The sequence below is a fragment of the Parasteatoda tepidariorum genome, chromosome 5, assembly GCF_043381705.1.
Source record: "Parasteatoda tepidariorum isolate YZ-2023 chromosome 5, CAS_Ptep_4.0, whole genome shotgun sequence".
NCBI lineage: Eukaryota > Metazoa > Arthropoda > Arachnida > Araneae > Theridiidae > Parasteatoda > Parasteatoda tepidariorum.
In genome coordinates this window covers 72,656,661-72,673,550 of record NC_092208.1, presented here as the reverse complement: position 1 = coordinate 72,673,550, position 16,890 = coordinate 72,656,661, and the positions used below count along the sequence as shown (strand labels likewise).

At 29.9% G+C, this 16,890-nt stretch overlaps 1 long non-coding RNA gene across 1 annotated transcript in view; it reads left to right on the top strand.

Annotated features, from left to right (window-relative positions):
- LOC107453871 (uncharacterized) overlaps nucleotides 1–16,890 on the top strand; it is a 50,680-nt gene that overhangs the window by 8,831 nt on the left and 24,959 nt on the right. Inside the window, exon 2 of the long non-coding RNA XR_011636731.1 lies at nucleotides 11,612–11,854. This is a non-coding gene — a long non-coding RNA (uncharacterized lncRNA). The remainder of the gene's footprint in view (nucleotides 1–11,611; nucleotides 11,855–16,890) is intronic.

The following is a 16,890-nucleotide window of genomic DNA, read 5'->3' as shown; positions in this document are numbered from 1 at the left end:
TCTCAAATTAACAAAATACAGTCGAACCTCGCTAACTCGAACCTCGATTTCACGAATTTTTCGATATCTCGAAGAAAAAAAAATTCTCTTCAAATTTCCTATACACTCAATGTTAAAAAAAACTTGATTTCACGAATTTTTTTCTCTAATCCCTCGATAACTTGAAATTTTTTTCTCCATAAACAGTGTAGATTTTTCTTCTGAAAATAAAAAAAACTATTCCAAAAAATTTAAGAATAGAAAATCAGTTCTCATAATGATAAACTTTTTTTAAAAAACGGACATAAAGACGTCAGTGGCGTGTTTTTTAGACGTTATGTGTCTTTCTCTACGATAATGGCTTCAAGAAGGCTGGATTCATTAAAGATCACGAAAGTAGTCAAACAATCAATATCAGTCACAATCGTTAATTCTGCTGAAAACTACACCGAAAATGATTGGGAGCGATTGACCGGACTCATGAAACTTGATTGACATGGAATTTCATGACTTTGTAAACGTAGGTGATGCAGTAACAGTGTGTGGTCAGTGGGATGACAATGATATCATCGCTCAAACAAACGCTTCTTGTGAACTATCAGAAGAAGAGGATGAGGAAATCGGAGATTAACCACCCAATGTAAGTAACAAACAAGCACTTTCTGCAGTGGACACTGTAAGGAGATTTATTGAGAAGCAGCCAAATGTGTCAGAGGAGACATTTAAAGCTGTAGTCCACTTAGAAAGTGTTACAGACAAACTTCCTTACACATCTCTAAAGCAAACAACAATTGAATCTCTTTTTAAATGAAAGTGCAAAATGTGTTTTTAGAATAAATATGGAATAGTAAATAAGGCATGTAAAGAGCACTTTCTTTATTTTACCATCGATAACATACGATTTTCGATAATTCGAGATATCGTGGTTTGACTGTATATACATTAAATTAATTACTCACTAGATAATTACTTAAATATAATACCATCCACGTAAGTGTTTTTTTTTTTAACAAGATCTTCAGTGAGAGAATGGGGCTACAGTTCATATATAAAAACATAGTTACTTACTTGTTTGACTATTATTGTACCAAAAAGCCGTTTCGAAAAACAATTCTATACCGGAAGAAATTTTTCCTGTTTAGTTGCTACCTTTTGCAATAACCAACATACCTACCTTATCTGTATTTTAGAGATATGTGGTGGGGGCGGTGAGAAACGGGATAAAACTGAAAAAAATAATAATAAATAAATAGATAAATAAATGGCAGAAAAACGGACGAAAAAGTTAAGTCTATTTGCTCGCCCGATTAAGCGTACAGTCCGTTAAAAAATCAAGCGACCGTGACTGAACGGTAAGTTGTTTTACTTCAAAAATGGCCTTCGCACGATTTTCAATTTCCTAATCACCGGTTGTAAGAGGGGTTTTTTTTTCTCCTGTGTTCTTTAATCTTTAACAACATAGCTTTAGTCCGAAAATTGCGGGGGTGCGAAAACGATTTTTCTTTTCTCCCAAATCATATTTTTTTTTCGTATTTTATTTTCATTTTTACTACTGTAATCATTATTATTCTTTTACCTTGTCACGATTTAGAAGGCTACTGCCTTTACTGCATCTGCCTCCCGCGATGAGAATTTTCTTTTTTTTCTTCTTTATTTCATTTTGTCTTTACTGCTGTATTTTTATGACTTATTAAACTCGTGATTTTCTTCTTTTTATTTTTTAAGTACGTAACTTGGGGAGTGGGAAATATTTCAAATTACATTATCTTGGAAATGAGAGAAATTGAGGACTTCTTACTGCAGGATGAGAAAAAGAAATTAGTTTTTTATTTTATTATTTATTAAACGCGAAACTTTAATCTGGATTAAACTAACTACATTGCTGTTTTCTAATTTTGATGAATTCATGAATAGTAAATTTAGTTTTTCTGAATGAATATTCATCGTGAAATGTGTGTAAATGCTTTTACAGCAAAAAAACTTTCGTCATTTCGTTTAAGATTGTACTTCGAAAATTATGAGAGAAAAATAGTTTGATGATATTGATATAAAGTGGAAGTGGACACGATTTGTGGATATTATTTTTTGGATAAAAACTTAAACAAGATTTATCTTAATCTTACGAGTCAACTAATTATTTGGCACTTTTTTTTCTTGGAATTTTAAGAATATATTCTCCACTGTAATATATGTAAATATATTACAGTGGAATATATTAGTGGAATATATGTATTACTGGAATATATGTAAAACTTCCATATTTTATTCCTTAATAAATTAGTATAGCAGTTTCTGCAGAGTTCTTCACCAATGCTTTCTGGTACTTCAAACACGTTTTTGTCAAAAGAATATACTTTCAATTGTAATAATAATTACTGACTTAGCTTATCATAGTTTGGTTAGATGGCTTCTACTTTCCCTACATCTGACTATCTCAAAGCACAAACAAATTCTGGTAAAAAAAATTGCTTCTGGTATTAAAAAGCAAACAATACGATATTTGAACTATTCATTTAGTAATTTTTCCGTTCATATGGTAACGGCTTACCAGCGACTCAGTTTTTTAGAATTGTAGCGTATCTACCACTACAAAATTACAACTGCAATTCACTAGTATATAAGACATGTTAACTCGACTCTATGTCGGGGTTCTTTTTCATAGATGACGGTTGACATGGTCTAATACTCCTCTCCCCACATTGGTGACCCGGACGTGATATGAACACTCAACCTTCTGATCTCCTCCCCCCACAGAATTATACTTTTTATTTAGACATTTAGGTAAAAAATACGAAACTGAAAAGTAAATTTAAACGAATAAAAGGTTTTTATGGCATGTTCTAAGATATTATGATAAAATTATCAAATTTCACCACATTTATAGCATACTATAAAACCATATTTTATTGTTAATTTCACCAACATTTTTACAAAAGCTCTGTGGTAAAAATTACCAAGCTTATTGTGTCCCCATAGAGCCATAAACACGGTAAATTTTACCATATTTTGATAATTTTGACCATGCATTTTTTCTCAGTGGGCGATACTCCAAATTTCATTTTGTACTATTATACATACTGCTGCATTTTTAAGACAAAAAAACGTGATTTTTTTTTATGTAACCTAGAGAGGGAAAAATATTTTCAATTACATTATCTTGAAAATGGAAGAAATTGAGCACTCCTTACTGTGGAATGAAATAAAGAAGCTAGATTTTTTTCAATCATATACTAATTATGAGCCTGGATACTGGATAAAACATCTTTTTGAATTACCGTTTTTTTACTTTAATGAATTCGTGAATAAAGAAGATGATAGTTTTTCTGAATGAATATTCATCAGGAAAAGTATGTTAATGTCTTTACTGTTAAGAAAAAAAGAAACCCTCATCGTTTCGTTCAAAATTATTCTCGAAAATCGTGAATGAAGAAATGTTCATTCCTCTTCAACAATACAATTTTAGTTCTATGAATACAAATTTGAGACGGACATTATTTAAAAAGTGTATTATATAGGTTGAAAAATTTTGTTGTTTTTCTTTCACCTTTTGTGGTCAATATAAAATTTAATTTTAAGCGCTTATTCAATACGGCTTTATTACTTCAAAACTTAAAAAGAAACTAAAGCTGTAAAAATAAATAAAATCCTATGACATATTTTAATGTAGTTTCAATGCGAGGTAGCTTAACCACTTTTATTTTCTATTATCTGAACAAAATACATATAACAGTTTTTTTTTTTTTTTTTTAAATTTATTCACAAGTATCGTAATGTAACGTATTCATATGAACTCATTTGGTTGTCGAAGGCGTAATATTACATATTTTAGTATAGCTATTATTCATAATGAGATAGTGAAGCTAAAGCCCTAGATACGTAGATTAAGTAGCGACATGCCGTAATTTTGTTGACAGAAAGTCTCTTGTGACTCTTATTGGAGAAATACGGAGTTTCTATTCTTAAACGACACTTTTTATTGATTAATGTTTTCATATTCTTGAGGATCACTTAAATATTTACCATTTATTCTTTATATTTATTTTTCCTCTGAAATTATACAGGGTGTCTCAGTTAAGCGTTTCAGAACTTCTAAGAGGGGTAGGGGACATCCTGACGACTCGAAATCATATAGCAATGTGGGGTCGGAAATGGTTTCCTGAAGCGGTGACGTACATAGAAGCACCATAAAGTAAAGAGACCGTAAGTGAAAAATCGCTGTAATAATACATTGAAAAAATTATATGGTACATGGGCCAAAGTAAGTGTTCAAAGTTTCTGCCACCGGCTACAATGTACACCTCACATCTCCGGCTCATGGACATTCGAACATTCTGCAATACTCCAGGCATATCTCGCAGGCAGCTACTGCGATTCTTGCAACCAGCATTATCAACAGGGGTGTCATAAACCAGTTTTTTCATATGACTCCAGAAATCAAGACATGATAGGTCGGGTGACCGAGGAAGCCATGTAATTTTTTCAATGTATTATTAAAGCGATTTTTCACTTACGGTCTCTTTTCTTTATGGTGCTTCTGTGTACGTCACCGCTTCAGGAAAGCATTTCCGACCCCACATTGCTATATGATTTCGAGTCGTCACGATGCCCTCTACCCCTCTTAGAAGTTCTGAAACGCTTAACTGAGACACCCTGTATATTCTATTCAGTGAAAATAATACCTCATCTATAAGTTAAAACTTTCTCGTTTCGTCTTTTATAGTCTGCTATAACTTTTTTTTCTAAACTCTTGGAAATTTTTTGCTATCTATATAATAAATATATTATATAGATATTACATATAGTATTAAATATATGTATATATTATTATTATATTTAATAATTAATAATATGTAATAATAAATATTTTAAGCAGTTTATCTCTTATTCAAAACAACATTTGTAACAAAATATTTTTTTTAATTATTTCGAAAATTCAAGATATGTTACGTGAAGAAATGCCGTTAAATATAGTTAATTTATAATTATAATAATATAATTATTTTAGATACTTTGAAGTTAAGGCATGAGATAACTCAGTCACTAATTAGTAAATGGGAGTTTTGTAACGTTTAATTTGTGGGAGTTTTGTAATTTTTTGTGGGAGTTAGTGACGTTGAGAAGGACATCAACACTTTGAATATCAAAAACTGGAGAAACTCAAAAACTCCTGGAGAAGGCCAGGGTTCCCCCTCGCGTCTAAGAAGAACATAAGAATAACAAAATAGATGAATTCTGGCTTGTTCAATAATTAATAAATATTTCTACGAAAAGTGTTATTTAAGTCTGGACTATTAAATGTAGCAAATTTCTTTTGTAATGTCGCAAAATTTTTCAATAATATATGAAGTATTTAAAATAATTAAAAATAAAGAAACTAAGTGTTCAAATTCTATTATCTCACCTCATTAAAATGTAGAAAGTTTCAATTTATTTAGTTGAAAAATATTTAATATGTTACAATAGTTTACTTTTAATTCTGGCAACAAAAAAAAAAAAACGCTCAAATACTTAAGTGATATTAAAATCTAATTTTAAAGATTTCTAATGAAATAATCATTTACGTTAACAACAATATTTGTATTTTATTTTCATATCTTTCAGGTGAATATATTTAATGCAATTGGATTTGTAAAACCTCTAAGAAGAAGAGAAAAAAAGCGAAACATATATGCTCTACATAAAAAAAAAAAAAAATAATAATAGTGCGTGAAATCCCTCCTCGCGGAAGAAGTTAAACTTCGTAACCTGCGACGTTAATTGTAGAAGAATCAGCAGTCGTAGAAGGATCACTAGTTCTATTCAACGACTCTTTTTCCTGCTCAGCTCGCTTCCGTGCTATGTAATAACGGTAATATCGTGCATTTTTCCCTCGTGAACCTCTTGAACCAGTGGAAGTGCTTGTGGTTGACTCATCGTCTCGCCATGAAAAAATGTATTGGCATTAATAATGTATGTGAATGCGTCATAATGTAATTTCAGCAGAGAAAACCTAACAATCAATTGATATTCACAAGAGACGTACCTTGACATAGCCTTAAATCCGTCGCATTGTCCGTTGGATTGTTTTCACTCATTTTTTACAATTGTTATCCACTAAATTGGAAAATAACAAATACTACCCTATTAAATTATCTGTTTATCAAAACAAACTAAAAAAATATTTATAGAAAAACAATACTTTTATAACTTTTATTATTTTTATGCTAGTGAGAACCAAAACAATATGGAAATGAATGAGGGAAAACTGGATCCTACCACGTGATTTCGCGGCCAATAAAAATGTAGCGTTAAACGTTTAACGCAACCCTTGTTGGAAGTCGCATAAGAAGTATAACTTCAATAAATAAATAATATTGTGTAAAATTTGAAACAAATAAGTAAATAAATTAATTATAAATTTACCTCACACAGTCTGCTGGATTCATTTGGATTCCACTTATTTACTCTGCCAATTCTAGGTAGCCATACTTTCCGTCGTTTTTTATTGCGATCACCAACAGGTATATGATATAATTTAAAGTTTTAATTTGACTTATTAGAACACTGTCTTCATTAATTTAAAAGTATGAATGACTGTCAATGTTAATAAATCAATAATGCCAAAATTAATAATGACAAATGACTGTCATTATTAATTTAAAAGTATGAAAAAATAAAGTTGAAAAAAGCGAAAATAGAAATAACAGATCAGCAGCAATGATACTTCGCCTTTCTAACTAGTCACCAATATGGCAACTGTTTACCCATGTGATCGGCGACAGCCAATCTAAATCGAAGGCGGTACAAGATCGTGGGGAAATGAGTGACGCTACTTAGGCTAGGTAATCAAGGGCATTATATAAAACTAGAAAACGTTTGTTTTAAATTAGCTGAATTTTAAAGAGCGTTTCTCACACAAGCACAAGAAGCTCTTGAGAAATGATATTTTTAAAATAAGACATTTTTGATACAAAAAAAAATTATTAAATAAAATTATCATTAAACTTTCGACTGCTCTTCTGCCTAAATTATTAGGACCCTAATTTCGAGACTGCCGCCGATACATTCCATATTTTGAGGATTAAGAATCCAAATCAATTCGCAAGAAAGGCATGTGTATTGAGAGAATGTGTGATTTTCTGTCTGCTTTTGTAACTTAAAATATGGTCTGCACAAATAGTTAGCTTATTTAAGTTATAGCATCAAGATTATAATTTAATTCCAATACAATGCAATATAATATTAACTAATGCAATCTTAATGTTAATCTCGAAATATTAAGATTGCATCGTTGTACGTGAACGGAGAAAAAGTTTTTTTGTAAAGTTACCGTACTCGTATGGCAACGACATTTCTGTTAGAAAAAAGCATCTTTCTGGTAATAAAACCAACACATACGTATTTAAATCATTTATTTGAAAATTTTTCCGTTCGTATGGTAACAGTTAACCGGAAATTATGGTTTTCAAAATTATAGTTCTTCTTACCATACACTTAGTATAAAACACAAAACTGAAAAGAAAATTTGACCAAACAAATGCTTTTTAAACCATGCTCTAAGATATCATGATAAAATAACAAAATTTTATCACATTTATTACCAAACATCATGGTAATAAAACCACATATCATTGTTAATTTTATTAAAATTCATTATTACAACGCTTCGGTAAAAATTACTGAAACGTGTATTTTGTAGTTTCCATAGATTCAGAAACACGCTAAATTTTACCATATTCTGGTAGTTTTGGCCATAATTTTTTCTCAGTGTAGGTGCTTTATTTTCTTACACCAATTTCTTTTAATTAAGTGAAGTAGTTTCACTCCTCAAAGTTTAGCTGTAATTTTTCCTGAGAGCGAAGAAGAACTACACCCTGCTTGTTTGCTTTTTCAGCTCCTTTTTGGCTTCACTCACTCATTGGATGCTTAGGTATTTTAGTCTAGCTTTGAGTATATGCTGTTACTTTTTTAAAAAAAATAAAGTTCTAACCGTATGTAACCTATACATCCAGTAAAACTTTTGATTAATGAACATTTCATTCAATTTATATACATTACGATTTGATTACCATACATTTCATTGCAACTTTAAAATTATGGATCACATACTTCATAGAAGTGTCCTATATACACAATTATAATTTTCCTGAAAAAATATCAATTAATATCAGGGTTAAAGTTGAAGTCGACTTGCAATAATACTGTGTAACACGAAAGAATTTGTCTTCATGTGAGATACTTCGTTTTAGAATACCTTATAAACGATAAAAAAGAGAAGATTATGTTCTAAGATCCCTAAACAGAAGCATTCCCTTAAATGGTTTCCAGTTTTCTGCTGACGATAACTATTAGAATTAAGAAAAAAATGGCGCATTATTCTATTTGATAATTAAGACTCGTAAATAAGACATTCTATATTGTTTTACAAGAAAAGATTTGGTTTATTTCTTAACACAAAGAAAAGCACAACGACAGCGGAATAAACTAATCACCAAACCATGAGACCAGATCCGCAGAACAAAAATAATCACGGTTATAATTAAATATATAAGCAAATAATAAATCTAGGATAATTAAATGACGTAGACAAGAAAGAATTATATTTTAACACAGAACGAAAGGAATAGTAAACAATTAAGTTTCGACTTGGCTAACACTAATTTACTTTTAAACGGTTTTCACAAAAATCTGCTTATCTGCATGCTGTTTGGATGCAAATTAATATAAGTTAAACAAGAACTTACATCATTAAACATTATTATTTTTTTATTGCATTTTTATTTTATTATTGTTTATTACTTTTTCCTGCTTTAGTTGTTTGTTTGAATATCGAAATTAAAAATTTTATTTTATTGCTTGTTATTACTTTTTCCTGCTTTAATTGTTTATTTGAATATCTAAATTAAAAAAGAAGAAGTGCTGTTTTACAAACACACATTTCTTTTATTTTTCTGCCTTTCATTACTTTTTTCTGCTTTAATTGTTTGTTTGAATATCTAAATTAAAAAAGGAAAAGTGCTGTCTCACAAACACAAATTTATTTTATTTTATTGCTTTTTATTACTTTTTCCTGCTTTAATTGTTTGTTTGAATATCTAAATTAAATTAATTGTAATGATTTTGATTTCATTAATGATATTTTTTCTGAAGAACTAAATTTAATTAAGACTAATTCAGAAAATAATTGTGCATATTTTTTAGATCTTGATATTAAAATTCTTAACAATAAAATTTTCATTGGATTATACGATAAAAGAAGGGATTTTAAATTTAATGTTAATAGTTCAACACATTTTAATTTCAACCTTTACTTTAAGAATTTTAAGAATATTGTTATTTGTCAAATTCTTAGGTTTAAATTTATATGTAATAATAAAACAGATTTTCTTTCAGCTATTGGGATTTTCAAGATTACCTTAAAGAATAATAATTTTTCTTTTAACTACTATAATAATTCGAAATATTAAAAAAACGTTCAAATAGTTTGGCCGATATTGAAGCCCGCATAAATAGGCCTATGCTGGGAAATTAAGGATTTCTTTTTCCAAAGCAAATGGCAGCACTTTTGGCTATTTTTTTTTTTTTTTTTTTTTTTTTTTTTTTTTTTTTTTTTTTTTTTTTTTTTTGCTCATTGAATGTTTTTGTTTCGTTGTTCAAGATTTTCAAATAGGTGTCAGTACTTGATTTATTTATAATATTTTCTTACTGATTCGGCAATTTATATTTTATTTTGACTTGGTTAATCTAATTGTAAATGCAACTATTTATAATTATAAGTAGGCGTTTCTTTAAGTCTTACTATGTGTACTTTTAAGTAGTGTTTGCTGGTTCATTATTTTTCTGTGCTTTTCAATTTCAGCAATGATTTTCTCTTATTTGTCTATCCATTAAGGGGTCACGGGGTACGGTTAATTTTTGTTTTTTCCACTGACAGTAGAAAGGTGCGTTTGTGGGTAAATAATAGGCCTATGAAGTCTTTTTCAATCCTTGAACCCGTTATGGATGTAGTTGTTAATATGGTCAACATCTAATATAGAAATGACATTTAATTTTTTTTTGAATAAAATTCAGACTAAATAAGATTAATTAATATGTGATTAGATTTTATTAATTAATAATAATAAAGATAAAATTTAGACTAAAATTAATTTATTATTTTTTCCTCCTGAATTTCTTAACCTATGGATGGGTGGACTAATATAAACAATAACAAGTGTCCTTAAACCGGAAGAAATTTAGAAAATTTCCGGTGTATCCCTCCGCATATGTTATGACTACGAGGCGATGTGTGAAGAAGCCAAATATTCTATGCAGTTTTGTTATTGTAATTTGGTCTCAAATCTAAACATAATTGTACCATTCATAAGAACTTTCAGAAATGTATTGATTCTCAGAGGTCGTAAGGCCAAAAAAAATTTTGGAAAGTTAATATCTCATTGTGAATAATTCTTAAGGTTTGCCATGTTTTGTATTTTATCCCTTATTTGGCTACATTTGAATAAAATGTCCCCAAAAATATCTTTTTAAGTTAGCCTAATTAGAAAATATTCTATTGATTATAATATTAATATGATAATGCTGAAGTTTAAAGGCTGAAAGAAAGAACTCGGTACATGTGAAATACTGCAAAAGATATGATGCAATAATATGATGGTGCGTTTTCTCAATCTGCGGCGTAAAAATATTGAAAGAGCAATTTTACCACTAGCGCCGCCACCCTTAGCTTTACACGATCACCCATCCATATCAGCACACGTGTGTCCTCTGTGCCTTTTTTAGTTCATTGCTTTGGCACAAAAGATAGAAGAACTTTAACATAAAGTGTGTAAAAAGGATTCTTACTTCTATGTCCTTCGCAGTAACTTCCATCTTCGCACTTCTCAGCATTCACTGTATATATCACCAACTAAGTTACAAGAACTAATAGAAGTCTCCTAAATATGAGTACAATATTTTAATTTTAATTGCTACAAAGCAGTATTTTATATATATTTCATAAATATTATTTTCAAGTTTCAACTTGTGGAGTGTTTCAAAAAAAAATTTTGAGTTGAAGAACTAAATGAATGACAGTAGTAAGGTATGGTCTGTATCTGGCACAGTCGGAGGGAGTTCTGGCACAGTAGCGTGAAATTTAACATGGCATTTCCCCATTCGGAAAAGGGGAAAGTCAAAAAATTTGTGTGGCACCAATTTTTCGATCGATAATCAGACCCTCTGAGTATCGATCGCTTTTGGTGTGCTGGTTCTAGCACACTTTTAGTCGAGAGTTGTCAGCGATTTTTCGCGCGAAGCGTTTAATGAATAATGTTGGATTTGAAATAAAATAAAAACTTACCTAGAGTTGCTTTTTCGCAAATTTTTCAAACTCTAACACGTTTTGAACTATCGCTCTTTCTGCAACAAATTGCTTCCAAAGTAAAACGTTTGCAACTGTAACGCGAAACATCTTTATTTGAGTTCATTTTTAAAAATGACTCTTTCTAACTTTGTGCTTATAACTTGCTTATAAGGATATAAGCACGAAAACAAATGTTTCCTTATTTATACCAGAAAAAAATACATTTCCAAGTTCGGAACTTGAAACGATACCAAATAGTTTTAAAATAATATGCATATCTATGTTAAATATTTATTATATTTATTTCAACAGCACATACGCCGAGGATGGCGAAAGTATACTTCTTCAATAACCTATATAACGGAAGAAGAATTGACTGGAACAACATGACGGAAGATGAGAAGTATATCATGAAATGTGGTCGCTTTCTTCCTGGTATGCCCCCGTTACCACCACCTCCGCCACCTCTACAAGAACCCTCATCCCAATAAAGAGTACAGCCTGCACCAGCACCGCTAGCACAGCCTTCACCATCACCCTCATCATTATAAAAAGGTAAGTTTTTTTATATTTTATTTTATTTATTTTAGTTCAAATCCAACATTATTCATCAACGCAACGCGCGGACAATAGCGGACAACTCTCGACAAAAAGTGTGCCAGAACCTGCACACCAAAAGCGATCGATACTCAGAGGGTCTGATTATCGATCGAAAAATCGTTGCCATACAAACTTTTTGACTTTCCCCCCTTTCCGAATAGAGAAATGCCATGTTAAATTGCACGCAACTGCGCCTAAACTCCTGTGCCAGATACAGACCACACCTTACTACTAATGACAACGAAGTTATCAATTAGCGCATGATATCCTCTAAAATAATAAAATACTTGAAATGATCGACGATTTGAAAAATCAATTAAACAAAACAAAAAGAGATAGAAATACACGGTTTGCTGCGTTCTGTATTGGAAGCGAGTTATTTATTACCACCCAGATTCAAAATCGGACATGAAGTTTGTCAACAAATAAAATTTCACTTAAAGATTTTTTTTTTTAACGACAGACACTTAACTTCCTGTTTCTATTTAACAAAACCCGGTGAGCACCTGTGAACCTTAATCAAGGAGGTGAGCACGCCACACTGCCACAGCTACCCGTTCATAGGGTGAGCCACATTCACACATCACACAAGAAAGGACAACTCAGAAAGAAACATCCATTCGGGATTCAAACCCACAACCATTGGCTTCGCAGTCAGGTACGCTAATCGCTCAGCCGCCTAGCTGGCCGCATTAAACCATTTCAACTGCAATATTTAAATAGGGTCGGGATAGCCTGGTTGGTAGGGCGCTGGGCCCATGATAAAGAGTTCGTGGGCTCTATCCCCGCCGGCCGAAAACTCCCCGTGTAGTAAATGGCGTTTGATGCACGTTAAATCTGTCGAGTCGCAAAGTCCTCCATGTTCCCATAACAAATCAATACCTCTGGCGGTACTGATCTCGGAGTTACCTTGTTTTCTGGATTGCTCAAAATTACAAGGCTGCTGAGTTGAGCATTAGTAGTCGTAAATCCGAAATTGGGTCGGCTGTTCAACGACGGATGAAATAAAAGTAAGTTAAAAGATTTACATGGCGTCTGTAAATTTGTAAGCAGATTGCGCAACGCAGTTGAAATTTGTAATACTATAGTTTTTCATTTAAAAACCCAGTTTGTTATGTGCTGTAAATATAATTTTTCTGTGAAGAACACGGCACACTGTATATTTCTTTTTTTCTTTTCTTATTCTTTAATTGATCTTTCGTTTATCATATTACTTATAATTGTTAAAAAGTTTGTTTTTGCTAGAAGAAACCAAATTGAAACATCACAGGAAAAATATGAAGAAAAAAAAAAAACAACGTAAGAGACATCAAACAAACCAAACCATTCATTTATGAAACAAAACGGAGACGATTTTTTTATTTTTTATTCTTCAAAATTTTTAACTTTTAAGATTGATTAACTGGTAATGACAGAGAGTTCAAATTCCTATGGTACACAGTCATTGCAAGAAAACTGTTTAACTATCTGAAGATTTGTTTTTATATAATCTATCAGAATTTTGTTATAGTTTAATTTGTAATCAAAAAGACTTTCTTGATAAGTCTGATTTAATAGAATGCATTCTACGGATTAAGATTTTTTATCCCTTGATGATTGATCATTCAGAATTTCAGGGTTTGCAATTATTGTAAGATCTTTAGATTTACTTCTATAGAATTTTGTTGTAGTTTAGTTACAAGAAGAAAAAAACTGTCTTGAAAAGTCTAATTTTATAAAATGTATTTTAAGATTTATTGACCGTTAATGATAGAGCATTTAAAATCTCAGGATCTACAATTGTTGTGAGAGACATGCGTAAATAACTTAGGATTTACTATTTAATTTATCAGAATTTTGCTGCAGATTAATTTGTTACCCCTAAACTGTCTTGATAAGATTTGTTTTATACCATAACAGAAATTTAAAACTCAAAATTAAAAATTGTTTCATAAAATGTTGTATTTATAAAATCTTTTCCTCTTAAGAGTTTCTTTACTTTTGAAATAGAATTTGCGCAAAAGTATATTGCAACAACATCCATGAAATTTACGAACTTGCTTAGTTTTAGACATTTGTAAGTATTTATTACATTGAAATGACAATATCACGATTATTCATAGTAGGGGAGAGTGGGATCAATTGTAACAGGGTACGATTGTAACAGAGCAAAAATTTCGAGTGTCGGGTTCTAGACTTGGTTCCTAGGTGGCGCACAATGTGTATTAAATAAATCTACATGTACACCCCTGCTGGCAACCATTTTTATGTACTTTTGAAAGAGTTACATCACAAAAGATATTTTCAAGGTACATAAGTACTTTTTTTGGTATTAGAATATTACATTGTAACAAAGTAATTTTGTTTAAACAAATAAAAATTATTAACCGAATATGTAAGTGGACACTTTAATTAACATTTCAATAAAAAAAAGATTAGTTTTGCTAATTAACTAGCATTGTTTTTAACAAATGAAGCTGAAATGGCGTCTTGGGGACAATTGTAACAATAAGTAAAGGGACGATTGTAACAGCTGAAAATAAATAATCTTATGTTTACAAACCATTACTTAACTCTTTAAGAACCACCAATAGTTTCCTATATCATTTATATTATGTTGCATGTGCATTATTTTATTTGTCACCTTTCACAGCATAAATTAAAATTTTTAACCCCTTAAAGTTAAAAGTTTAACCCTTTAGGTCTCTGCTCATTATTATTTTTACTCCTAAAATATCACTACTATTTTGATCAATAAAAAAATATATCACAACTATGATAATATGTATAATTAACTATGTTTTAGTTGAATTTATGAACTGTTACAATTGACCCCGTAAGTGGGGACAATTGTAACAAGTGCACGACTGTCAAAAATTGTTAATAACTAATATAATAACATTTAAAATAAGGTATTTATTTTTTTTTCTAGTAGAGGATAGTCTACTTTACTCGTCTGTCAATTAATACTAATAATATATTGGATTTTTTGTTAGTTAAAAAGAGTTAAGTAAAAAAAGTTACAATTGACCCCACTCTCTCCTACATTTAACATCTATATGCAATTTAAGTTTTTCGCTTATTTTAGGGATTATTTACAAGATGAATATCACTATTAGTTATAGTACAATTAACATTGATTCAATTTACGTACTTACTTAAATTGCGATTAGGAATTATTTTTTATGAATAGCTATAAAGTATTCCTTTTCAATATCTAGAAAATTTATAAACTCATTTAGTTGTAGACAATGTTTTTTAAAATGCTATTCTAGCTATTTAGGGTTTCAATTTGTTGATGCTCGAATTAACATTATTTTTCAAAAATCCGGCAAATTGTTTGCATTGATACGAATTGCGCGAATTAGTTCAGAAATTCAGATTCAAGTATTTTTTCTGTATCTTTATAATTGATAAGGCATTTAAAAAAATATATAAATAAAAAATTTAAATTAAAATTACAAAACAAAACTTTTTAAGACATTTTTAAAAATATCCCGATATTTGAGGACAAACTTGCAATCCTAATTTTTAAGCATTCAGCAAAGAAATTCATATATAGTTGATTAGTTTAAGCGATATTTTACCTATTCTTTCAAATGTTACCATTAGATTTAAAACATTCAACATACATAGAAATTTTGAATTGCTTTCATGACAATAGCAGATATTTTTTTAAACACTGAAGCAAAAAACTTGACACAGAAAATACCAATTCAAACGAAATTCAAATTATCAAAATATTTACATTCTGAACTTACATGATTTTACTTCGATTGTATGGTCAAACTTTTCTACCCAAAATGCTGCCAGAAAACGTTTAAATCAAAATCAAGAAATTGTTTTAAATAGGGTTTAGTTATTAGATGATTGTGGGAAAATGTATTGTTCATTTTCATATGCGAAATTACCAGGTGTGAAATGTAAAAAAAAAGATAAGGTTATGTCTGAAACTCTTGATTTTAAACGAAACATCAGATAAATGGCATTTCCAAAATCAAAGAAAGAGAGATTCAAAATTAAAAATTAAATCGCTTAATGTATTTTTTCAATTGATTAAGCATAGCATTATTTAAATTAATGCATAGTAGGAAGAGGAACTTGGTCTTAAGAAAATGTCCATATAATGATATGATTCATTAAATTAATTTAATTCATTAAACTGGTTGAATATCTTAAGTGGGGGAGTAGTCAAAAGTTAGGTTTGTTATTTTAATATTTTGCGTTTCCGTACTTACATTTGAAATATTTTAAGCAAATCGAAATATTTTTGTATGCATTTATAAATCTTTTTTACCTAAAAATATACTTTTTGTGAAAAAGCTTTTTTTATTAATGTTTATCCTCGTAATAAAGATATTAAGCCATAATTTCAAAAATATGATTCAAATATTATTTTACGCAAACCCAAATATTCTCCTATAAATCCCAAATATCCTCATAATAAAGATATTTTGCCGCAAGTTCAAATATTTTACGTTGGATAGTTATTGAAATAAGTTTGGTAATTGAAGGTATTTTTATTTGCACGTTTTTATTATCTCTAAAGCACTTTATGCATGTCAAAGTATTCTTGCATTCATTCATCATTTTTTTTCTTTTACTTAAAAATATTCTTTTTTTATGAATGAGCATATTTTGACGTATATTTTTCATCCTTAGTATAAAAAAATTAGAAATTTCAAAAATATGTTTCATATATTTTAAATTGGATAGTGATCGAAATAAGTTTGGTAATTGGAGTTACTTTCATTTTTACGTTTTCATTATTTTTGGAGCATTTTACGCAAGCCGAAGTATTCTTGTATCCATTCATTATTATTTTTTCCTTTACTTAAAAATATACACCGTAAAATCGGTTTGGATTGCGGTTTATTACTATAAAAATTACTATGTATCAGATTTTTTGCTTTATTTCCGGCGAAATGCCGGTACCAGATGCATTAACCTGAGTGCCGGTACTTTTTATCGAAATTTGATCAGAAATTTTTTGCAGAGCAGTTTCAAATTAA